Here is a 26,272-nt window from a genome sequence, read left to right on the forward strand (position 1 = left end):
TACAACCTAGGCATTCACATCATATCTTGATTCCATACATATCACATTCACATTCACATAACTCAATATCAAACCTAATATGTGAATCTCAATATAAACATGCTACTGTAATTACAGAAGTGATACAATGTTAAGAAGGTAAAACAGCAGTAGCTAAAACATCCATTTGAATCACATCATAACAAGGTATGTAAATATGCATATTCTGAGTGGAGTACTCACCTTGTATTCTGAAATTATAACCTTCAAGTGAGAGATCAGAGATCAAGACCAAAATCACCTAAACAAGCTTGAGAAAACATGTATAGACCATAAGAAGTAATTCCAAAAGATTGGAGTCGAAATGGAGACAAAACAGGGAATTCTGCTGTCAGCAACTCCTTTGGTCGATGGTCCTTTGTTGATGGGATCGACCAAGAGGATTGACCAAGCAGACAGTGTACGGACATAATCTCAATTTTTTATCGTAAACTCGCCGAAACACATCGGAACACTCCAAAGTTAACAAGAGAATTCTAAAACAATATACTAAGACTATCTATGAAGGTCTAAACATCTAATAAGGTCAAAGGAATAGAATTCTAATAAAACCCTTATTTGGTTAAAATTGCAGATCATCATGGAAAAGCTAGAATGAAAGGGGATTCATTCAAAAGGAATAAGAATAGTAGATCAGTCATAGAAAACTAATAAGAAACAAGTCTAACATAGATTAGAATGGTAAACCACAGTAATAATAGATCATGTTAACAAAACTAAATCAAATACATGGAGGATCATCATATGGCTTCAAGGAAAGCATAGAGTGAATGGGGTTTCACTCTAAGACAAGGGAGCTCAGAGGTTGGGTCATTACAGTAGTGTAATACCTTCCTCATAATCAAAACAATAAGAAACAACAGTAGAGAGAAGAGATTACAGTAGTAGGAGATAGATCATTAACCTTAATGAGAGAAATCAAAGAGAAATCCTTGGTTGAATGCATGGGGATCTACCTTGGCTTGAGAAGGAGGCTCTAGGGTTCTTCCCATGTTCTCCAATATAGTTGAGAGGCAAAACAATTAGGTTTAGAATGAGGTTGCAATGTATAGGGGATCCAAAATCCAAAATTTCCAAAAATAACCAATTCTGTTTCCGGAGCAACTTTGGTCGATGGGATCGACCAAGGGGTATTGACCAAAGGATCTCCTTTGTCAACTTGCTGAAATTTGGATCTCTAGGGTCAAAACCAACACTTAGGCATTCAACCAACTTCGAGAAAGGTCTAAACTGAATTCCTAGGACCTTCTAAAGCTATCCACACTAAACTTAAGGTCCCACTTCAAGGTCAAACATCAAACAAGCTCTTCTTCATCCAAAATAGACAAGGTGTCTAGGTTAGGATTTGGGCTGGATTTCACAAGTCATTAGTACCTGCAACACAGTCTAAAGAAAAACATGCCCCCCGAAGGGTGAGCTCAAAAGAACTCAGCAAGCAGTTTGATCGTGTGGCTAACCAATCAAAAATAAAATCCTATACTAATCTAGCAAGCAGAAAGTACGGGGTCGAACTATGGGGAACTAAAAGGCTAAGTTACTAAGATTGAATTTAAAAAAGCTAAATTTAAACTAAATCTATTAATTAATGCAAAAACTTAAACTATGAATATGTGAAGATCTTTGGGATTTCGAATCCCCAATGCTTTCTTTAACCGATATAACTCTACACTTCAAAGAAAATTAGGGATGGTCTTCCTAGGTATGCCTTATCTTCGCAAGACTATCGTCCTTCGCGGAAGCTTGGCACGCTTAGTTCGCTAAGCTATAACACATCTTTGGCCAAACTCAAACACAATCAACTAGAAGATATAGAACAATCAAATTAATGAAAAAAACATGGTTCATCTACATCCCAAACAAAAGGAACTAGCTACTCATTATCACAAAGTTCCTAAGAAAAATAAAGATGAAACATAGGGGGAGAGAGAGAGATGTGGTCTTCTTCTTCAGCAATGAGAGATGAGAGCCTCATTCGCCATCTTCTTCTCTTCTCTGTGGTTGGCTTCTCTTTTATGTCTCCCGCACACAATGAATCCCCTCTCTTTACCCGTAGATTTGACTTTTATTCTTTCGGAATTTGGAAAAACTCAAAACTGAAATATTGTATATATTTTCAATATCGTTCCATAGCATCTTGAATCATCGAAATCCAAGCTCATACGAGAGAGTTATGTCCAAAATACTGAAGGTAGGTCTGTTTACCCGATTTTCAGATTTGTTACCAATTTTGTTCCTTAGACCTCCACCTGTTTCCAATTTGGCTAAGATCTCACTTTTCATGATTTCTTGGGCAGCAAGATTGAATGCCATGATTTAAAATCCACCAATATCTAATATATTTGCCAACTTTACTCCATATTATCTCTAATATCCAAAATCACCTTATTCCTGAAAAATACACAAAAATACTCAATTAGCTCTCTTTAATTAAATAAGTATGGGGAATTAAATCAAATAAATAATGGTAAATGCATGCTTATCAAATACCCCCACACTTGAGTGTTTGCTAGTCTTCGAGCAAAACAAAACAATAAAAGTAATACAGAAAATAAAGAAAGAAAAACCTAACTCACTTTCGTAGGAATCACGGTTGCACTTAGCATGTGCAACAAGCCTTTAAACCCCTAGGTTACCCTAGTGGACGAGTTGTGTCTCGTGAGTGTTTGCAGAGAATATACACACAAAATTCTTAAGTGCTCTTCTAATTATTCTGGCAGTAGTAAGAGTAAAAAGATAGATTCCAAGACAAAGACACTCCACTAAAGATTAAAGGGGATATAGGCACCCCCACACTTAAGCTCTTACACCCTCTCTTGAGTCTAGCTCTAGGCAAACAATTCAATCGAGAAGTCTCTTCTTATCTTCAGTCTACCAGTTCACCCTTAGATAAGACTAAACTAGGTACCAAATAATACCAAGAACTCAAGATCTAAGCAATATTGACCTTCTTAGACATTTCTCCTTTATAAGCACATTAATTCACTTCTTTCTTTAATGGTCACAGTTCTAGTCCGTGCAATGTCTTGCCTCTTAAGCTTTCTAGACGGCTATGTAACGAGTGTTGGGTCAGCCGCTCTCAAGCCAGATGGCCTTAAGGGACTAGGTGTAGAATACCGCTCGAACTTACTTACTCAAGCCAACTAGGCTACAGGAAAAGACTGGACCAAAGACACCCCAACTGTTTGACGCGAAGCACGATGTTGGTGACACCGAGACCCGGTTACTAAGAAGGAGGTCTAACCTTTAAACTTCAGCATATATTTTTTTTTCTTTTTCTTTTTTCACATTATACTTCAATTCACTTCACATTTAAATAGTCAAAAATCGGTCTCAACTTTTCACCATAAGCACAAGGCAATACAAGATAACTAGATGGTCAAACTTTTTGGACTACCTGGAATTCCTATTTTTCGATTCAACCTTTGTCTCAAAATGTAAAACCCATTACTATTCTCTCAAGAGGGTGTTCATTACATCAGATGGGATTTCTAAAACACTTAAACTCTCATTTTGTATCTAAGCAAGGAATTAAAACATTTATCTTACCAAAGCCAGAAAAAATTGGGCACTTTTTATCTTTTGTGACAATGCTCTACCAACTATCAACAAGTCTTACTCGAGTTGACACCCCCCCCCCCCCACACACACTTAAATTATGCAATGACCTCAGTGCATGCAAGATATATAAAAAAAAATGATAGAACCAAATAGAGGAAAGAGTGTACCCGATGTTTGAAATCATGATAGAGCACGCAACAGTAAAACCCAACAACAAACAAAGAAAAGAAAGGAAAAAAAACAAGAAATAATATCTAAACATATGGGTTGCCTCCCATAAAGCGCTAAGTTTAGAGTCTTCAGCCAGACTCAGTAAGAAGCAGCCAATGGAGGTGGAAGCTCAAATCTAAATGTGAATGGTGACTGCTCCAAAGAAGTGGAAGAGTCCAACAATGTGTTGACTTCTTCAATATTTAGGTTATATTCCCCAAATGGCAAGTAATGTTGTAGGGGATCATCAATAAGAATGTTTAGAATATAATCAACCACTACCTCATCAATAAAGGTAATCGCAAAGCACTCGTCATCTCTATTTGGGCTTAAAGATACATTCTTTATAAAATCTGGAATTGAGGACTCAAGAGCTTCAGGGAAGGGGGCTTTGGGAGTGTAAGATTCAGGAGTAGGACCCTCTACAATCGGAATGTGCAACCCCTTACAAGGAAATTGATGGGAAATACTCACATGTGGTGTTTCTTTACTAGGCTTGTGTGCATCATTGCCAGTCTCATGGGTCAAATCAACCTCCGCTCGACTCTCAAGATCAATGGGCAATGGCTTGGGAGTAGGCAAAGGTGCATAATATTCCTTCCCACTACGTGTCACAATAGAGACTGCTTGGACTTGTTCCTTCCTAGACCCAATTTGATGATTAGGGTTACTTATTGGTTGACTAGGTAACTGGCCAACCTCCCTCCTACTGATGGCATCAACTAGTTGACCAAGTTGGGTTTCCAATTTGTTAATGGACTGAGAATGGGAATGCAACAATTGAGTGTTTTGCTCTAATCCACTAAGTGCCTTTAGTACATTTTCCTCAAATGATGAATTATGTGAGGGTTGTGAAGATGATGGTTGCTCATTCCTATAGGCATTTTGGTGCATATTAAATGGAGGTGGCCTATAAGGTATTTGATTAGAGGGATTGGGCATTGAGTTTCGCCATGAAAAATTGGGGTGGTTTCGCCATCCCGGGTTGTAGGCATTGGAATATGGATCATTACCCAATTTAAAGACTCCTTGTGCCAAATGTGCATGCTCCTTAACAAACTCAGGGTAGTGTGTAGCCAAATAGCACTCATTGACATGATGGGATATTTTAGAACATAAATCACATGCTTCAATCTGATTAGGTGGAGAGGAACTTGTAGGAAGTGGAGATGTGGTTTGTTGTCCAAATGACAAGAGATAATCCAATTTCTTAGATAGCAAGTCAACCTTAGCACTCATCTCAACGGTAGGATTGATCTCATAGAGACTGCTCCTCTTTGGTTGCCCAATGGATGGAATCTCAGTCCTAGTTGCTGAAGCATGGTGTTGGGAGTTTTCACTAAGGGTCTCAAAAAGTTCCCATGCCTCATTCTCATTCTTGTGCATGAAAGTCCCACCACAAGAAGAATCAACCATTTGCCTATGTCGGTCTCTAAGGCCATCATAAAAGCATTGAACCAATTGCCATTTAGGACTAGCATGGTGGGGGCACTTTCTAAGTAATTCTTTTAGTCTTTCCCAAGCCTCATGAAATTGTTCTCCTTCTTGTTGGGAGAAACTCGTTATCGCTCTCCTAATGCTATTGGTATAGCCAATGGGGAAGAACTTTTTAAGGAACTCCTGTTGCATTTCTATCCAAGTGGAAATTTTAACATTGTCCAAAAAATGAAGCCAATGCTTAGCTTTATCTTTAAGAGAGAATGGAAAAAGAAGTAACCTTAAAGCATCAACTGAGAGGTTTTGAGTTTTAACCGTGGATGACACCTCTAAAAACTCATATAAGTGCTTATAAGGCTCTTCATTGGCAAGTCCATAAAAAGATGGTAGCATTTGAATCACACTAGATTTGATCTCATATTAAGACGCCTCTATGTTAGGCAACTTAATACAAGAAACCGGAATATATATAGTAGGAATGAAATGCTCACTCAAGGGCCTCATTGGAGGCTCATAGTTTGCCATGGTTCTTTGCCTTCTAAGGTTGGCCAAAGTCTCTTCTAACTCTAAGTCAAGAGGAGTCAACTCAAGGTTTAGGGACGGACAACCATGCATACACACAGAAGAAGAATAAAAAGAATAAGCTAAATAAATAAAATTAAAAGAAAATAACTATAGCAAAAGGGAGAGTTTAGGACGTACCTGAAGCGCAATCCACGTGATCTTTCGAACAAAAGCTACACATGTGGGATCTGAGGGATGGAAATTTTTAAAAATTAACCTAAACAACCCAATCTAATGTAAATATTACAATTGAAAAGTCATAAATACAATTATATCTAAGAAAGAAAAGATAACAACCTAAACTAATTATCAAATCGCTACTCTTGCAGTTACCTACAAAACAAAAGAAAAAGAGATTAGTTAAATAAGCAAAGAAAAAATTAAAATTAAAAACACTAAAATTACTCTAAAAAATTATGCCTAATTGACAAAACTCAATCCTAGCAGCCGTGCTTTGGTTCCCCGGCAACGGCGCCAAAATTTGATCGTGTCGCTAACCAATCAAAAATAAAAGCCTATACTAATCTAGCAAGCAGAAAGTACGGGGTCGAACTATGGGGAACTAAAAGGCTAAGTTACTAAGATTGAATTTAAAAAAAACTAAATTTAAACTAAATCTATTAATTAATGCAAAAATCTAAACTATGAATATGTGAAGATCTTTGGGATTTCGAATCCCCAATGCTTTCTTTAACCGATATAACTCTACACTTCAAAGAAAATTAGGGATGGTCTTCCTAGGTATGCCTTATCTTCGCAAGACTATCATCCTTCGCGGAAGCTTGGCACGCTTAGTTCGTTGAGCTATAAAACATCTTTGGCCAAACTCAAACACAATCAACTAAAAGATATAGAACAATCAAATTAATGAAAAAAACATGGTTCATCTACATCCCAAACAAAAGGAACTAGCTACTCATTATCACAAAGTTCCTAAGAAAAATAAAGATGAAACAGAGGGGGAGAGAGAGAGATGTGGTCTTCTTCTTCAGCAATGAGAGATGAGAGCCTCATTCGCCATCTTCTTCTCTTCTCTGTGGTTGGCTTCTCTTTTATGTCTCCCGCACACAATGAATCCCCTCTCTTTACCCGTATATTTGACCTTTATTCTTTCGGAATTTGGAAAAACTCAAAACTGGAAAGTTGTAGATATTTTCAATATCGTTCCATATCATCTTGAATCATCGAAATATAAGATCATACGAGAGAGATATGACCAAAATACTGAAGGTAGGTCCGTTGACCCGATTTTCAGATTTATTACCAATATGTTCCTTAGACCTCCTCCTGTTTCCAATTTGGCTAAGACCTCACTTTTCATGATTTCTTGGGCAGAAAAATTGAATGCCATGATTTAAAATCCACCAATATCTAATATATTTGCCAACTTTACTCCATATTATCTCTAATATCCAAAATCACCTTATTCCTGAAAAATACACAAAAATACTCAATTACCTCTCTTTAATTAAATAAGTATGGGAAATTAAATCAAATAAATAATGGTAAATGCATGATTATCACAGTTCAAACACAATTAACAATTACAAACAATCACAATTTCATGAACAAGATCAAGGCATGAATGTAATTGATATGAGACAATGTGCAAGTATGCTTTTAACTTTATATATGCTAGTCTCTATTGGCAGCCCGCATGAAGAAAAATCACCATGCTCCTGGGTAGGTCTCAAATCACTCTCCCTCAACCTTCCCGATCTATTGGGTTTTCCACGGTAATTGGGTCAGGGTGTAAAATCCAGCTTTTACCTAACCTTGACCCGACCCGGTCATTGTTGTGTTTGTAGGTCCTAAGACTCAGAGTGGTGGTAGGAAGGACTTATGGGCCCTACTGGTTGATGACATAATGTCGGAACTCCAGTTTATGGACATTGATGATGCTGCTCCTTCCTTGAGCACATTACCAATGTTAAGTTAGAATCTGCGCACTGATGAAGAGTGAGACAGTTGAGATATCAAACGGACTCGGTGCAAAATCCGAAGGTACTCCCTAAAACCAGACCTCTTGAGTGAACTGTAGGAGAAAACCTCATGCAATTTGACCTTGTATAGCCCTCCAAGTCCGCACCTAAAGTTGCTGAACTATTTTGTAAAATTCTGCAGAAACTGTTTTGGTCGATACTATTGGTCGATACTATCGACCAAATGTATCGACCAACAAGTTTGCTGAACCCAGATTTAAAGATTCTTGGAATATTCTTTTCTATTTATTTATTCCTTGAGACTGGAGCCCTATTCTCGCGTTTTTAACATCTGGGAACGTGGGAGAGCCTCCCAAGAACTCCTCCTTGGTAGTGGTGAAGCATCTTCTTCATCAATCATTGCCAACCACTCTTTCCTACTTTCTTGTTCCACTTTAAAGGTATGACCTCTCTCTCTCTCTCTCTCCTAATCACTTTCTCACTCATCTTTCCTCTATTTCACTGTTGGGACCATGGCCAAGGTGCTGCAACCTTGCATACACCTTGCCATGAACCTTCTAAACCCCATACAATGATGTTTTCACCGATATGACTATGATTGATTCACCTCATGATCATTAACTACACATTTCCATGATTTATTGCTTACCAACTTGCTTTATTTACCAAAATTGAGATGAAGCTTATGATTAACCTAATCTATACCTTGCATATGAGTTCAATGTTACTTCTAAATGATTCCCTACCTAATCCCCCATGTTTTCCCCCAATTTGCATTAAGATGTAGCAAATGCCATGATTTACAACTCTTAACCTTGGTATGTCAATTTGGGGATTTCCAAATGGACCATTGGATTATGAAAGTTTCTTGATAATTAGTGTCCCCATGTTGTGCTTAGACTATCCTCCAAGTTTCGTGTCAATCCGAGACCTGGAAGACCAAATCTGGGCAAGAATCCAAAAAGCCAGCTTGCTGTCCTGGAATTGATTTGGTCGATACTATTGGTCGATACTATCGACCAAATGTATCGACCAATAGAGTTGTTGTCAGCAACTTTTGCCTAGTTCTGATTTGTTTGATCTCAAATTGTTCTGATTTCTTCTCTAACCTTTCATATATGCTTGTTTAGGACTTTAAGGCTATTTGGGCCACTTGCTTGTGATCTTGGACCATTCTCATCTCCGATTCAAGGTAAGGATAGTTATCGATACAATTACCTAAGATATGGAATCTTGACTTGGTATCCCTAACTTAGTAAATATAGTTTCTATTTCATATCCTTATCATGTTAGACTTACTACATATGTCTTTCAACAGTAGCTTTGTGTCTACATTATGTTATTTCAATGTCTTATCATGTTTATCAATTTCAATATATGATGACTTATGTCAATGTCATGAATTGAATGTTTATTATGATGTTGTATCTTGTGAACAGATATGATGAACTTGGGCATGTGGTTGCTTAAGTATAACTTGGGATTGAGGGGTACCCTACTGGTGCTTCTGTCCTTGGACATCGGAGGGAATAGTATGGGATGTTCTCCGAAAGTGTCCATCGACGCTTCCCGGGCTATTGAATGACATACATAGGACTTGTCTAGATGTATGGCTAGGATGTCCCTATCATATCAGACCCGATTTGGAAGGGCATTGAGACTGAACAACCCGTGGTAGTGGTGTGGATTTGTGGGCGCTCAAGACCGGTATCCACTCCGTGAGAGGACATAAATTGCATTACGGTTACCCGAAAGGGGCCATTTATTGGTAGGGTTGCAAATGGCTAGACTTGGGCTCACGGGCACTCAAGACCAGTGAAATGATCCGTGAGAGGGACGTGAGAGCTTCCCTTTTACCATTTGTGGATGACCAATAGGGTTGATGAGTCCGGTGAGTAATATCCGTGACTCTAGTGTGAAGGATACCGGAAAGGATCCCGAGAGGGGAGGAATGGACGTATCTGGAACTGACATGATATGATTAAGTAGATGACTTGCATTGGGCTAGACTATACCTTGACATGCGCCAATACTTAGACCAAACGGTGATGTGAGAGAGTGGTGACCGAAACCCCCAACCATGGATTTGTCCGAGAGGGATGCAGGACCCAATTTCCCCTGGTGATGAGTGATTGAGACTACCCAAAGAAGTATGGTGCTATGACTTAAAGCATGTCTACTATAGATGACCAGCATACTTAGAATAAAATCATATTGCATTATATGCTTCATATCATCTGCATCATGTTATGATTATCTTGTGGTTTATGTGTGGTGGAATAACTTCCTTGCTGAGTTCTTTTGAACTCATTCCTTTTCTGTTGCAATATTTTGTTAGGCTATTCTACAGGTGATTACTCTGATGACACCCTCCTTGAGGCAGACCCGGATACCTCATACTACTATCCGGAGACTAGCTACATTGAAGACTTCGGTGACCATACCGAAGAAGATCACCTGGCGTACCAGGGTTAGCCCTGGAGTTGTATGGGAACAGTCATGTTGGATCTCCATGGTCCTCACCTTTGAGGAGGACATATCCATTGTGGAGGAGACTTATGAGTAGTTACCCCCTTCTTTTTGTGACAATTAAACTTAGACGAATTGTAATAACTTTAACTTACCTTCATAACTTGAGACTTGTACTTAACTAAATTTTGACCTCACTTCCGTTTGGTGAAGGAGTGGATTCCGCCCACTGTCTTCTTATTTATCTGATTTGATATTTATTTCCGCACTCTGATTATCCTTGATAGCTTATTCCTGAATTCTATTTTATTGATTGTAGCTTAATATTGATTTTTCATGATTGTGTTATTGTCGATGTGGCTGATGTGGTCTCTGAACTATGGATCTTCGGGGCTGTGGATCACATCCCAGGTATGCCAGATAGGGTACCGGCTGGGTGGATGTGACACAGGGCATCCTTCTCAGACATTCCATGGCTAGTTTAGGTCAACACTATCGTTCACTACCATTGGTATGAGTATTGGGCAAGTCAGAGTTATACCTAGCCCAATGCAAGTCATCTACTGAGTCACACCTGCTTTAGGGTTGGATACGTTCATTCCTCGCTTCCTGCGATCCTTTCCAGTATCTTCCCCCTAGAGTCACTATCTCTTTCCCGGCTACGTAGACTCTTAACCCTATTGGTCATCCACATATAATAAACGGGAAGCTCTCGGGTCCCCTCATGCTTCTCGCCTTCTTGGGCGCTCACGAGCCCAAGCTTATTATGTGTGACCCTACCAATGAATGGCCCCCACAATGTGATTATGTCCTCTCACAGGTTGGTTACTGGTCTTAAGCGCCCACCAATCCCCATTGCTGTCACAAGTCATTTGGTCTCAATACCCCTTTCGATAAGGTTAGATATGACAAGGTTTCCCTAGCCAAACACTTCTAGACATGTCCTAGGAATGTCAACCAGTAATCAGGAAAAACACCAAGGGGTACCATAAGAAAGTGTTCCATACCACCTCCACTAGTGTCCTATGTCAGAAACGCCAAAAGGGCATTCCCCATTCCCCAATCACAACCTAGGCAATCACATCACATCATGATTCCATACATATATCCAAACAAGATTCATTCTATACATAATTCACACCATGAAAAGCATACTATAACTATAGAAGTAAAACAATATAGAAAAGGATCTAAGGCAGTACTATCATAGGCAAACAAGATCTAGCAACCTATAGAATTCAATGATGTCAATTGTGAGTGAACGTACTCACCTTAATTCAACTTCATAAACTCCAAGTAAGAGATCAAAGAGCAAGTCCAAAATCACCAAAACTAACATGCAAAGTCATCCCAATTTACACCAATAGGGGGCGTTCAAACCCCTTAACGATAGTGTATCAATATGAAATCCAGCCCTATCCTAACCCTGACCTTGACCCGGAAACCCTATTGTTTGTAGGTCCGATGACCCGAAGTAAAGGAAGAAGTCAACTATGGGCCATCTCATTGGAAGACCTGGTGTTTGACCTAGAATCCATGGAAGTTGATGATGATGTTCCATTTATGGAAACTTGTTCAGAGACTGAAAAGGAAACTGCACCTTGATGAAGATGAGTTTAATTGATGGACTTGGAGTTTATTTGACTTGGTTCGAAGGCATTTCTACATACTAGGTGAGTCACTTGATGTGTGTGTAGAAGCTCTTTAAGTTTGGATTTGATTTGGGCCTTCAATTCCCTATCTTGGCCTTGTTGTCCTGCTTGGTCGATTGATTGGTCGATTGGGCCAATCGACCAATCAATCAACCAATGAGATCCAAATTGCTGATTAGGTCTTGGTTGCTCTATAAATTGAAGCCTACGAGTCTAATTCGTCTCCTCTGCCTCCTAAGCCCTCTGAGACGTGTGAAGACCCCTCTCAAACTTTTTCTTTGCAATCGGTGAAGTTCTTTGCGAAGATTCAAGCCTTCCATCTTCCATTCCTCCCCTTAAGGTTTGTTTATTCTCTCTGTTGGAAAATGCCATGTCAGCATTTTGCCACATCGGCCTCCATTGGTTTTGATGATAACAAACATGAAACTTGAATTCACCATGTTTTGATGATAACAAACATGAATTAGAATTCACCATGGAAAAACATGAAAATAACATGCATATGAATGAGTGTTTATTTGCTATTAATTATCATTCATATTTTCCAATCATTCATGTGTTTATCATCATCAAAAAGGGGGAGATTGTTGGGAAATGCCATGTCAGCATTTGCCACATCAGCCTCTTTGGTTTTGATGATAATAAGCATGAATTACTAATGGCTATATTGAGTTATGATGTTTTAGTTCAAGATGAGAACAAGTGGACCAACTCCAAGTCAAAGCCATATGCAAGTCAAAGCCAAGATCATGCCAACATAGACATGAAGATGGACATGAAGTCTAAGTCAAGATGACCATGCCAAGATGGACATGAAGACCGTTGCACAAAATCGAAGATCAAGACTTATGTTGAATTAGGGCTTAGGACACTCTCGCATACACATTCATGTAAATGCATCAATTATATGTAATTCATATTACTAGAGTGACCTAGGACATGTTAGTGAGGTGTACAATGCTTAGGGTTGACCAAAAAGTCCAAAAATCCAAGCCATGTCTCAGCCCCAACTTAAGCCAGCAAAATAGAGTTCAGACGGACAGCCGTCTGAGCAGACGGATGTCCGTCTGTACTGATAACTCTGTTTCTCAGAAAACAACAGAAGGCCAGACAGAATTTCCGTCTAGCAGACGAATGTCCGTCTGAGCCAGTCCAGGCCAGACGGACGTCTGCCTGGGTAGACGGACGTCCGTCTGGCCCAGATTTGACTATAACGGCTAGTTTAAAGAGAATATCCTCTACAACTGTTTGCAACGGATACTTTTGAGACGGATGACCGTCTGACCAGACGGATGACCGTCTGACCAGACGGACGTCTGTCTGGGCTGAAAAACAGGACAAAAATGTGTCCGTTTTCTATCCGTTGGGGATTGGGTTTTGGCACTCAAAGGTGCTCTATATAAACCCAATTCACCTCATTTGAGAGGAACAACACTCACACTTGATCACCCACTCCCCAAGTGATCCTAAAGCTCTCAAATTGCAAGAAGCCTTGTGCTTTGCTTTTCACCTTCTCCCCAACCTTGAAGAACATACCAAGGTGTTAAGGTAAGCTTGTGGAAGTCAAGCTTGAGGTGATTGAAGGCTTTGGTGGTGCATGCATTTCATATCTTGAGCATACAACTCTTATTGCATCACACACACACAAGAGGTAAAGTGTCACACCTCTTGTTAAGGTAACATCCTTCTCTTGTAACTGTTTTCAATTCTAGTCTAGGTAGATTAGAATTGGTTTTGGGTACTCTTGCCCGTGAACAAAGATTGGTTGGGTGCTCTTGCCCGTGAACAAAGATTGAAGAGGGTGCTCTTGCCCTAAGATAAACAAAGATTGTAAAGGGTGCTCTTGCCCCGTAACAAAGGTTGTAAAGGGTTTGATCTCTACCCATTGTATTGAAAGAGAATCAATAGTGGAATACTCTCTTGAGGCCAAGAGAGGAGTGGACGTAGACTTGCAAAGTCGAACCACTATAAAATACTTGTCTTGTGGTTGATTGTATTATTTAATTTCATTTGAATTGTCAATTTACCTTGTATTTCCGCACAAACCAAAAAATTGGGACAATCCACTAGTTGCAACCTAATCACCCCCCCTCTAGGTTGCACTAACAATTGGTATCAGAGCGGGAGCTCAAATTAAGATTGAAATCAATTTTTAAAATAGTCAAAGATCATGGCCTTTCCTTTTTATGAAGTTCCTTCAAGAACCGAAGGTCTTAACACTGCTAGACCTCCATACTTTGATGGAGAAGACTTGGCCTATTGGAAAAATAGGTTTGAAGACTTTGTGTGTGCACATGATATCGATGTGTGGAACGTCATAACATGTGGACCAAATGAGGTTCTCAAAACAGATGAACATGGCCATAAGGTACCCAAACTTAGAACCGAGTGGACTTTGATCGACAAGGTCAAAATTCAATTAAACCACAAAGCAAAAATGTTTTTGCAATTTGCGTTAAGTGAAAAAGTCTACAATAGATGTGGCATTTGCAAAAGTGCCAAAGAAATTTTTGATAAGTTGGTAGTCACATATGAAGGGACTGATCATATCAAAAGGATGAACCTAGACATCTACATGCTTCAATATGAAGAGTTTAAAATGTTAGATTATGAGGATATTACTTCTTTATTTAGTAGATTTACTAACATTGTGAACAAGTTGTATAGCCTTGGAAAAGAATTGGCAAATGAGGACATAACTAGAAGAATTCTGAGAGCTCTTCCACCCTCATGGAGACCCAAAAGGACAGCAATTCAAGAAGCGGGGAATCTGTCTAAAATTACCATTGATGAGCTAATGGGATCTTTGCTAGCTCATGAAGCGGAGCTTGAAGAAGACAAGCAAGCAAGCGTGCAGCAGGATCGAAGGAAGAGGTCCATAGCTCTAAAGAGTGCCACCAAGGAAGAAGAAGAAAGTGAGAGTGAAGAAGAAGACTTGGACAGTGAGCTCTACCAAATCACCAAAGAATTCAAGAGACTTCTCAAAAAGAAAAGAGGGAAGTATCTTCACAAAGGAGAATCCTCTAAGGAGCATAAAGGTAAAGATCCTTCTAAGAAAAAAGGTTATGTTTCTAATGTTACTTGTAACAAGTGTAGGAAACCGGGCCACATCAAGTCCGAGTGCCCGTATATGGCTAACATATCCTACAACACAAGTGAGGAGGAAGAAGAGGAGGAGTCCAAGGAAGAAAGAATCAACTTGGCTCTAATGGCAAAGTCCATGGAAGAACAAGAAGACCTTGAGGTAAATTCTTCCCATAATCCTAATTCCATTAGCAATAATGATAACGGATTAATAGATGACATTGATAGGGACAACTCATTTGGAGTATTGTTCAAAATTATTAAGGACCCTGAAAAAGGGTATTAAGAAAGAGTATGTCATTCTCTTTCCTTTTATGCATTCATATAGGGGGAGAGTGCATATGTGAGGGAGAGAAGTTGTTAACTTATGCATTAATTCAGGGGGAGCATAAGTTAAGAAGGGAGAATTATTTGAGGGGGAGCACTTCATGCTCTTCATGCTTGTGTCAATGACAAAGGGAGAGTTAATTGAGGGAGAGCATTTCATGCATTATTTTTGTTGATAACAAAGGGGGAGTTATTTTGCGTTTTTGAGAAGCATCTCCTATATTTTGTTGATAACAAAAGGGGGAGAAAAATTCTATAAATTATAGAATTTTGAATTAGATAATTCATTAGCTCCTATATTGTTTGTTGATGACAAAAGGGGGAGAAAACTGCATGAATGAATTAGATAATAATTCATGGGGAAAACATGTCATAACATGCATATGAATGAGCATCGACTGCTATTAATGATCATTCATATTTTCCCTCATTCATGTGTTTGTCATCATCAAAAAGGGGGAGATTGTTGGAAAATGCCATGTCAGCATTTTGCCACATCGGCCTCCATTGGTTTTGATGATAACAAACATGAAACTTGAATTCAACATGTTTTGATGATAACAAACATGAATTAGAATTCACCATGGAAAAACATGAAAATAACATGCATATGAATGAGTGTTTATTTGCTATTAATTATCATTCATATTTTCCAATCATTCATGTGTTTATCATCATCAAAAAGGGGGAGATTGTTGGGAAATGCCATGTCAGCATTTGCCACATCGGCCTCTATTGGTTTTGATGATAATAAGCATAAATTACTAATGGCTATATTGAGTTATGATGTTTTAGTTCAAGATGAGAACAAGTGGACCAACTCCGAGTCAAAGCCATATGCAAGTCAAAGCCAAGATCATGCCAAGATAGACATGAAGATGGGACATGAAGTCTAAGTCAAGATGACCATGCCAAGATGGACATGAAGACCGTTGCACAAAATCAAGTCGAAGATCAAGTCGAAGATCAAGACTTAGGTTGAATTAGGGCTTAGGACACTCTCACATACACATTCATGTAAATGCATCAATTATATGTAATTCATATTACTAGAGTGACCTAGGACATGTTAGTGAGGTGTACAATGCTTAGGGTTGACCAAAAAGTCCAAAAACCCAAGCCATGTCTCAGCCCCAACTTAAGCCAGCAAAATAGAGTTCAGACGGATGTCCGTCTGGTACTGATAACTCTGTTTCTCAGAAAACAACAGAAGGCCAGACGGATGTCCGTCCGAGCGCGGAGTCCCGGGACGGATGTCCGTCCTGTGCCGAGCCAGACGGATGTCCGTCCGGGCGGACGGACGTCGGTCTGGCCCAGATTTGACTATAACGGCTAGTTTAAAGAGAATATCCTCTACAGCTGTTTGCAACGGATACTTTTGAGATGGATGACCGTCTGACCAGACGGAGGTCTGTCTGGGCTGAAAAACAGGACAAAAATGTGTCCGTTTTCTATCCGTTGGGGATTGGGTTTTGGCACTCAAAGTTGCTCTATATAAACCCAATTCACCTCATTTGAGAGGAACAACACTCACACTTGATCACCCACTCCCCAAGTGATCCTAAAGCTCTCAAATTGCAAGAAGCCTTGTGCTTTGCTTTTCACCTTCTCCCCAACCTTGAAGAACATACCAAGGTGTTAAAGTAAGCTTGTGGAAGTCAAGCTTGAGGTGATTGAAGGCTTTGGTGGTGCATGCATTTCATATCTTGAGCATACAACTCTTATTGCATCACACACACACAAGAGGTAAAGTGTCACACCTCTTGTTAAGGTAACATCCTTCTCTTGTAACTGTTTTCAATTCTAGTCTAGGTAGATTAGAATTGGTTTTGGGTACTCTTGCCCGTGAACAAAGATTGGTTGGGTGCTCTTGCCCGTGAACAAAGATTGAAGAGGGTGCTCTTGCCCTAAGATAAACAAAGATTGTAAAGGGTGCTCTTGCCCCGTAACAAAGATTGTAAAGGGTTTGATCTCTACCCATTGTATTGGAAGAGAATCAATAGTGGAATACTCTCTTGAGGCCAAGAGAGGAGTGGACGTAGACTTGCAAAGTCGAACACTATAAAATACTTGTCTTGTGGTTGATTGTATTATTTAATTTCATTTGAATTGTCAATTTACCTTGTATTTCCGCAAAAACCGAAAAATTGGGACAATCCACTAGTTGCAACCTAATCACCCCCCCTCTAGGTTGCACCAACACTCTCATCTTCTTCCTCATCTCTGATTTTCCTTTTCTTTGTGTTTGAGATTATGAATTGGATGCTGCATTCTTGCAACCCTCCCTTATAAAATCTTCTTGTGATCCTTGTTTTATGATTTCATATGATCTTCCCCATGATCATTGTGGAATCATCATAAAAACAATGTCTAACCCTAACCCAATTTCTTGATTTGATCCTTACCATTTTAGATTTTTTTTTTCTTGGTTGATTAGTGTATGATATTGTTGTATTCTTTACTAGAATGAGTATTCCTTCATCTCTGATTTTCATTTCATGATCATACTACGATTTCATCGAGAAACCCTAATTGTTACTTTTATGGAAAGTTTTGTTTCCAAATTTGTATCCTTGTGTTTTGATCAATATTGGTGTTTAGACTTACTCTTTAATGTTAGGATACTGTCATTGAGGTCTCCTTCAAGTTGGGTGATGTTTCGGATCAAAACACATCACTTATGTACCTTACTGACTCTGTTGGTCGACTGAGTCAGTAGACCAATCAATCAACCAATGAAGACAGAAGCTCTGTTCTTGGTCTGTTATGATTGGTTTGACCTTCTATCTTTTAGATCTCTTTCCTAATATAGTATCTATGATTGTTTAGGATCTTCTTGCCAAGTTTAGAATCATTCCCCTTGATCCTTGAATATTCTCAAAGCTATACAAGGTAAGGACAATTACTTCCATAATTACGTAGATTGCGTGAATCTTAGTTTCCATATTTGGATTCATTTGGATTCACTACCATAAATGTAATATCTTATTGTGATTCTACTGATGTAGGTACTTCAACTACAGTAGCATTACATATATGAATTCTTTGAATTATGAATGTCTTTTATTGTCACTTATGTATGAGATTGATCATGTCATAATAGTATGGGATGTTCTCCGAAGATGCCCATCGACGCTTTCCAGAATTATTGATTTTCATACTTAGGGCTGTCTAGCAGTGTTTGGTTAGGAATACCCCGTTATATTAGTCCCGAATCGGAAGCGTGAGACCAAACGACCCGTGGTAGCAATGGGATTCGTGGGCACTCAAGATCGGTAACCAACCCGTGAGAGGACAAGAATCACATTGTGGGGGCCATTCATTGGTAGGGTTGCATATGGATAGACTTGGGGTCATGGGTGCTCAAGACCGGTAACCAACCCGTGAGGGGACATGAGAGCTTCCCGTTTACCATATGTGGATAACCAATAGGGTTGATGAGTCGTAGTTAGGGACTATGCTGACTCTAGTGTGAAGGGTACCGGAAAGGATCGCCAAGGGCGAGGAATGGACGTATCTGGAACTGAGTTGATATAACTAAGTAGAAGACTTGCATTTGGCTAGGCTTAACCTTGACATGTGTCAGTACTTAGACCAATGGTGATGTGAGAGAGCGGTGACCTATAACCCCAGCCATGGATTGTCCCGAGGGATGGAGGACCCACTACCAACCGGCGTTGTAAGATGAGACCTTCCTAAAGAAGTACGGTACTATGACTTAAAGCATGTCTGCCAATAGAGACCACCATACATAGAGTTAGAATCATATTGCATCATGTGTTTCATATCATATAGCATTTTACTTTGCTTTGAAATCCTGCTATTTATGTTGTTATGGATTAACTGCCTTACTGAGTTTCTTTGAAACTCATTCCTTTTGTACAATGTTTTGTTAGACTATTCTACAGGTACTGATGACTATGAAAGTCAATTCAAGGAAGCGCAAACTGAAGAGACATACTTCACGCAAGGTTCTAGCAACCATGAAGATTACATTGAGGATTCCTCAAGTGGTTTTGCTTGTTACCAGGATTAGCCCTACTGTGGAGTGGGAACATCTGAGCATCATTGATGAAGTCTATGTTTATGAAGATGTTCTCTATAAGATAGAATAATTCTAGTTTAGTTTGTTATTTCTTTCTTATCTTAGAAACAATTGTAATCTTTCTTTTAATTTGCGATCTACTTTCCGCTAGTTGTAGAGTGGGATTCTGCCTCACTTTACTTATTGATTTAGACATTCTGATTGTCTTTCGTACTCTGATTACATGTGATTTATTCTTTCTTTATTTGGATCTTTTGTTTATCTTTTGCACATTGATTATTAGTGTTCATGATTATGTTATTGTCTATGTGGGAGGTTGATTACCTCGATACTTGGTATTCGAGGCTGTGGATCACACACTCAGGTATGCCCGGTAGGGTTCTGGCTGGGTGGATGTGACAGAAATGAAGATCCAGACTTCAATATATTTGCATGAGCTTTAAACAACACCTCAAATAACTTACCTAGCCTTGAGGAATGCCTTCAATTCATGTCCAGATAGACTTTAGGTCCAACAACCAGAGTCTCCTTCATCAATGTGCAACTTCTTTTCCAACTCAGACAAGGTTTCTAAGTAGAGAACACCATCATCAATATTCATGGGTTATGGATCAGACACCATGTTCTCTACTGAGATGGCCCATAATTGATTTCTATTTTCACTTTGGGTCTTAGGTCCTACAAACAGCAAAGTTTCCGGGTTAGGGTTAGGGCTGAATTTCACACTTGATCTAACAATGTTTAAATCTTGTCCAAATCAATCTCGGGTATTCAGCTTGGATTTGGATCAATTAGATTTGATTCATAGTTACTTATTGACATCATTATTATTGGATGCATATTCTCCTATAGAGTTCTTTTTCTATCACATAAAAGAAGTTTGAAACCTCTACCATCAAGGGTAGTACCTGGTACCACCCTCACATCTTATCACCATGCATTCAGGAATATACCTGATGCGTCCAAAATCTGCTCAGCCCTTAGATCTCCTCGTGATGACCTACAAAAAGAAAGCGTCAGACGTGGCCCGACCGCTGGGGTCGGGAGTCCACCTCCAAAGGCTAAGTCAGTTGATGAACTTAATCACAAACGGCTCTGCTAGAAGCACAGAGCTAAGGAATGAAGAACTGGGAAATGTGATCTAGATAGTAGATCGCTGATAGTTTAGGTCTATCAGTATGTATCTGAACCTGAGTCTCAGATAGTATTCTTTTCGATCCTCTCACCTTGTATGGTAGTGAGGTTTATCTAGAGTGTACCTTCGAATCTCCTTCGTTGGATGCACTTGAGTCTTCTTCGGGTAGTCGTTGGATCTTAACAGTTAGATCCGTTGAGAAATAGACTTCTACTAGTTTGGACTAGTAGAGGACTCCTGAGATAACCTTTAGGTTATGTGATGATTATCCCTTCGATAATGATTATCCGCAGCCATCAATTCGAGTCGGCCATCATTAGGGTAATTACCCTAATCCATAAGTAGGATTAGGGCGCGCTTGCAACCGAATAAGCTTTCTTCTTCAGCAAGCCATCTTCCGGATCCGGTTTGCTCGATAGCGAGTCGGTTCTCTCCGTCTCGACCGGGGTCGAGGGTCGGACCAGGTATGAACCCGGTCTGATCATAATCTCTCCGTATCACGAGCCCCCCAGACCAAGCGTTCGGTCGATCCCGAGGGCTTGGTTTTTAACTGGGTTCGTCGTCAGGTGATAATCTCTGCGTGCTTCATTAAATGTCATATCACATTTAATGCGGTGGTCACTTTTTCTTGAGCGTTGTGAGTGTAAAGCCACATATCTCCTTGCAGTTGATCTGTCGTGGCTCACGTCATCCAAGCGACGGTTTCCGAACGCCTATTTCGGATTCGTGAGTTCAAACTTTCAAAACGTCTTTCAATCTTGATCGTTGATTTTGAATCAATCTCGATCGTTCAGATTCCTGAACACTCGTGCGGGAGTTTTAAAAGCGGTTCGTTGTCTTCGTAAGTTTCATTCTTCCTGTCTGGAATTTGAACCTTTGTTGTCTGCTTCGCGCCTTCTTGCTCTCAAGCTTCCGCCTCACTGAATTAGTAAGTTTACTGGTCTTTTTCTTTTTGTAGTTTACTGAAACAAGTAATGGCGGACGATAGCGCTTCTTTGGTACCCAGTGTTGGTAATAGCAGTGAGGCTTTTGCTTCTCCTGCTCCCGAACAGTCGGATAGTGATAACAAAACCCTAACTGTCCTCTGACGCGAGTTTCTCAAAAAAGTTTAGAAAGAAAACCCGAAACTTCTCCTGTCCTTCTCGAGTCTGGATCTTCCAAGATTGTCGAGTCTTCTAGGCAGCCTCAAACTTCCGAGTCCGATGGTGGACCTGGCTCTGTTCCCTCCATTTATAATGAGGAAACCCTTCTTTCAGCTGTCCAAGATTTTGATTTTCCTTCCTCTTATCAGGTTAGGGCTCCCCACCCTAATGAGAGGGTTGATTCATCCCTTTCGGGTGAATTTTCTCTGTATATAGATGCACTGGAAAGCGGGGTTCGCTTTCCCTTTTTTAATCCTTTGTTCTCCGCAGTTCTGAATCATTGGAACGTTTGTCCCGGACTGCTCCTCCCCAATAGCTGGCGTCTCATCGTCGGCTTCTTGGGTTTGTGCTTTGAACTTGGCATTACGCCATCTCTTTCTCTCTTTGTACATTTTCATGTTCTTTCTATCTCCCATCCTCCCGGATGGGTTTTTCTGTCCAAACGCAATAAGGCTGAACTTGATTGGAGGGGCAGCATCCTTGTCAAAGGAACTTGCCCTTCTAACCACAAAAGATGGCGCGAACGATACTTTTTCTGTCGAGCGCCTCCATCAGATCTTAACTTCCCAACCACCTGGAGGAGGTGTACTTCTTCTTCCGAGAATAACTGAGGCCTTCCCTTATCCAGAGAAGACGAGGCGGCCGTCAGGAAGATCAAATCCATTCCATGGTATCAAGAGATACATGGACTTGAAGTGGAGTATAACTCCATCCTTCAGTACTGGGGCTTGGCTCATTGTGAGCTTCTAACCACCATCCTTTAATTTGACTGAAGTGATATGTTTTTAATTCTGACTTTTGTCCTTCTTCTTTGCAGTGCCTCCAAGAATGAACCCTGAAAGCCTGCGGGTGAAGGCCGCTAGGGCCGTTGTGACAGCCGAGCAACGATCGCTCAGAGCCTTGACCGTAGATCAAGAGGCTTCTATTCCCTCTCCCGACCCCTCTTATAGGGGTATCAGGAATATCAGGCCCATGGCTGATGCTTCGGGGAAAGGGAAGAAACCGATGGTGGAGAGGTCTAATGTCTCTTCCTCCGCCCGAACCAAGAGGAGGCATGACACAATTGGTGCTCCCTCCAATAAAAAATCCAAAGCTTCAACGGATGGTGAGGAGGTCTTCACCCCCCAGTGGACCCTGAAGCTGACCGACAGGGTAACTTGGGATCCCGAGAAAGATGCAGAATGGAGCTCCCTCAGTCTTGTTCCTTCTGATCGCCAGGAATTTGAAGCCCTGGATGACACCTCCCTTGTTAGTCAATCTACAAGGTACCGGTCTTCTTGCTTACTTATTTTTTCGTAATTTCTTATGACTTCTTCTGATATTTTCCGCCTTCCCAGGAATGTTGTGTTGAGCTTTTATCAACACATGGAAGCATTGAGCCGTGTTGGTCGCACCAGCTCCTTGCTGCAAACCTGTGAAGAGAATTTGGCCAAAGCTAATTCTGAAATAGACCAGCTGACTGCAGCTGCCGTGGAGCTGCAGAAAAAGCATGAGGAAGAAGTGATCTCCCTCAAGGAGGCCCTCGAAGCTTCGAAGATTCGTGCCGCTGCTGCCGAGCGCGAGGCCAGGAAGCAAAAAGCAGCTGCCACGTTGTTTGGTGACAGGCTTGAATTCAAAAGTAGGGAGCTCGAAGAACATCTGAAGTTGGCGATCCCTAGCAAGCCCGAGCATATAAAGCCAGAGCTTCGGAAGGAGTGTGTTCGGAAATACCTGAACAACGTACCTTTCTCCGAGCTGCTAGGTATCTACAACCTTCAAGCTTATCGCTTGGGGCAGAACGACGTTTGGGAGCGAATCCTCGGATCAATCCCTGCCTTCGACACTGCTCCCTTTCGTGAGGTGTGCCACAAAGAGGTCTTCGGGAAAGTTGGTATGGATCTCCCGGACTGGGCTCAGGAAGAAGATGATCCTTTTCCAGCTGACCCTCAATATGAGGCATACCTGGCTGACGAGCCGGCACTTCCAGAGGAGAAATCACAAACTGAGTCTCAAGTTGCTGCTGTAGAGGACTCAGCCGATGCCATTCTTGAGGAAGGCTCTTCTCATGATCCTGAGAAAAGTCCTCCCGACCAGGGTCCCTCGGGCAATGATGAAGAAAAGGCTTAGGGAGTTATCTTTTTGTACAGATTTACCCTCTATTTAATAAATAGACATTTCTTTTTCATGTTGGCCTTTATATTTCCCTGTCTCCTGCCGAAATCTTGCCCTGAATATCAAAGTATTAATGATAAAACTCATCACTTAACTTTACATTCCTCGCCGAATAATAATCTTGTAGAAATATTGTGAAGATGCATTAATCTTCTCCACTACTTCATTTATTGCAAAGTCCGCACGTTTCCCTTCTGCGGAGTTCAAACGTTTTCTTGCTTTTGTATACCATTCACTGTTTCCAATGAATCGGAAATACATCCATTATTTTAATTGTCACATCCTCCCAGCCGGTACTCTATCTGGCATACCCGAGAGTGTGATCCACAGCCCAAAAGATCAAGTTTAGGAACGATCACATCCATTTCGCACAATAACATAATCAAAAGCAAGAACAAATCATAATGTTCAAGTAATTTATAATAAAAGTCAAGAAAGGATCTCAGAAGGATCACTATAGAATATCAGAGTGCGGAATAACAAGATACCAAATCAAAAGACAACTGTAGAGTATAGCGGAAATACACCCTACAAACACATGCGGAAGGTAGATCGAAATCTAAATAAGGCTCTAAGCTAATACAAGTAAAGTAAAAGATAAGTCTAGAAGAAACAAAAGAAATCTAATCCACATCTTCAGTCAGCTCTTCTTGTTCTTCAGTCTTCATCTTCTTCACCTTGTGCTTCCTCATACGTACCGTCAAAGAAATCCGAACCTATAGAGAAGTCTAACAACAGATTGTACAAAAAAAGGAATGAGTTTCGAAAGAAACTCAGTAAGGCAAGTTAATCCATAACATCATAGGTAACATGTGGCAAACCATAACAAGATGCAATGCAATATGAAACAGATAATGTATGAATGCATCTAACTCTATGTATGCTGGTCTCTATGGCAGACATGCTTTAAGTCATAGCACCGTACTTCTTTGGGTAGGTCCGCTCACATCCTCAACCATTTAAGATATCTTGGATTCCCTCACCCATTTAAGGTATTCTTGGGCAGCCGGTTGGTAATGGGTCCTTCATCCCTCAGGACAAACCATGGCAGGGGGTTAAGTCAACACACTCTCTCACAATCATTTGGCAAAAGTATCGGCGCATGTCAGGGAAAAGCCTAGCCCAATGCAAGTCATCTAGTCAGTTATATCAACTCAGTTCCAGATACGTCCATTCCTCGTCCTTGACGATCCTTTCCAGTATCCTTCGCACTAGAGTCAGCGTATCCTATGGCACCGACCAACTCGGACTACGGACTCATCAACCCTATTGGTTATCCACATATGGTAAACGGGAAGCTCTCATGTCCTCTCACGGGTTGGTTACCGGTCTTGAGCGCCCATGAGCCCAAGTCTAGCCATATGCAACCCTCCAATAAATGGCCCCCACAATGTGATTCCCGTCCTCTCACGGGTTGGTTACCGGTCTTGAGCGCCTGTGAATCCCCATTGCTACCACGGGTCGTTCGGTCTCAATACCCTTCCGAATCGGGTCTGATATAACAGGGGTGTATCCTAGCCAAACAGTGCTAGACATCCCTAGGTATGACAACCATTGATTCGGGAAAGTGTCGATGGGCAACCCCGGAAACATCCCATACTATTTCCGATAATGTCCAAGGACAGAAGTGTCAAAAGGACACTTCCCAATCCCAAACCAAACTTAAGCAAACACATTCTCAGATCAGTCATGACATACACAACCAGTAGTTCATCATATAAAAGAGAATGTAAAAGCAACATCAGATTAAGCAGTAATAAGTAATTCATATAACATAAACAATGAAAAGATGATATAAATAAGTGCTACTGTTCCCACAGTAGGAGATCAGAATTAAAATACAATAACAGTAGGTAATCTCATAGTTTCATAAAGTAGAAACCAGAGAACAAGTAATCTATGTAGTTAAGGAATCAACTGTCCTTACCTGATTATCGCCGAAGATAATCCAAAGATCAAAGAGAGAGACACCAAACATGGCAAATAAACCCCTAACAAGCATAGATATAAATTTGGAAAGATACCTAAAAGATCAGAGAGCAAACGAATCAAATCGAGCGAAAATTGAAGCTACTGACTTCATTGGTCGATTGCCTTGGTCTACTGACCCAGTCGACCAATGAGTCGACCAATCGAGTCAGACGGAATAGTGAAAACTGTTTTGGCCATAACTTCTTCGTTTGAAGTCGGATTGATCCGAAATTCGAAGGGGAACTTCTTAGGATGTATTAGAATCATATGGGAAGATAAAATCATCAAGTCATGGTAAAAATATGGGTTCTTGATTTAACCCAAGAAATTAGGGTTTCAACCTTTATGGTTCCCATAAAAAGGTTAAGATCACAGGAGGGAAGGAATTGATGATTGGCCAATTACAACAAGAAGAATTAAAGAATGTTGAATTTAGATCAACCTCCACATTACCCATGAGGTTTCCCTCACATGGGAGGTTACCAAAAAGGTTCTCAGATAATCACCCAGGTTAGGGTTTCAAAGGATTAGGGTTAGGGTTTTCA

At 40.4% G+C, this 26,272-nt stretch overlaps 1 non-coding gene across 1 annotated transcript; it reads left to right on the forward strand.

Moving 5' to 3' along the window:
• Positions 1-5,283: 5,283 nt before the first annotated feature.
• On the forward strand, positions 5,284-5,388 carry LOC149018688 (small nucleolar RNA R71). Its single transcript, XR_016173249.1, has one exon. It is a non-coding gene; the product is annotated as a small nucleolar RNA R71 (small nucleolar RNA).
• The last annotated feature ends 20,884 nt before the right edge of the window (positions 5,389-26,272 follow it).

This window comes from Hakea prostrata, chromosome 4 (genome assembly GCF_041222555.1).
Source record: "Hakea prostrata isolate BN-2017 chromosome 4, UWA_Hpros_2, whole genome shotgun sequence".
Taxonomy (NCBI): Eukaryota; Viridiplantae; Streptophyta; class Magnoliopsida; order Proteales; family Proteaceae; genus Hakea; species Hakea prostrata.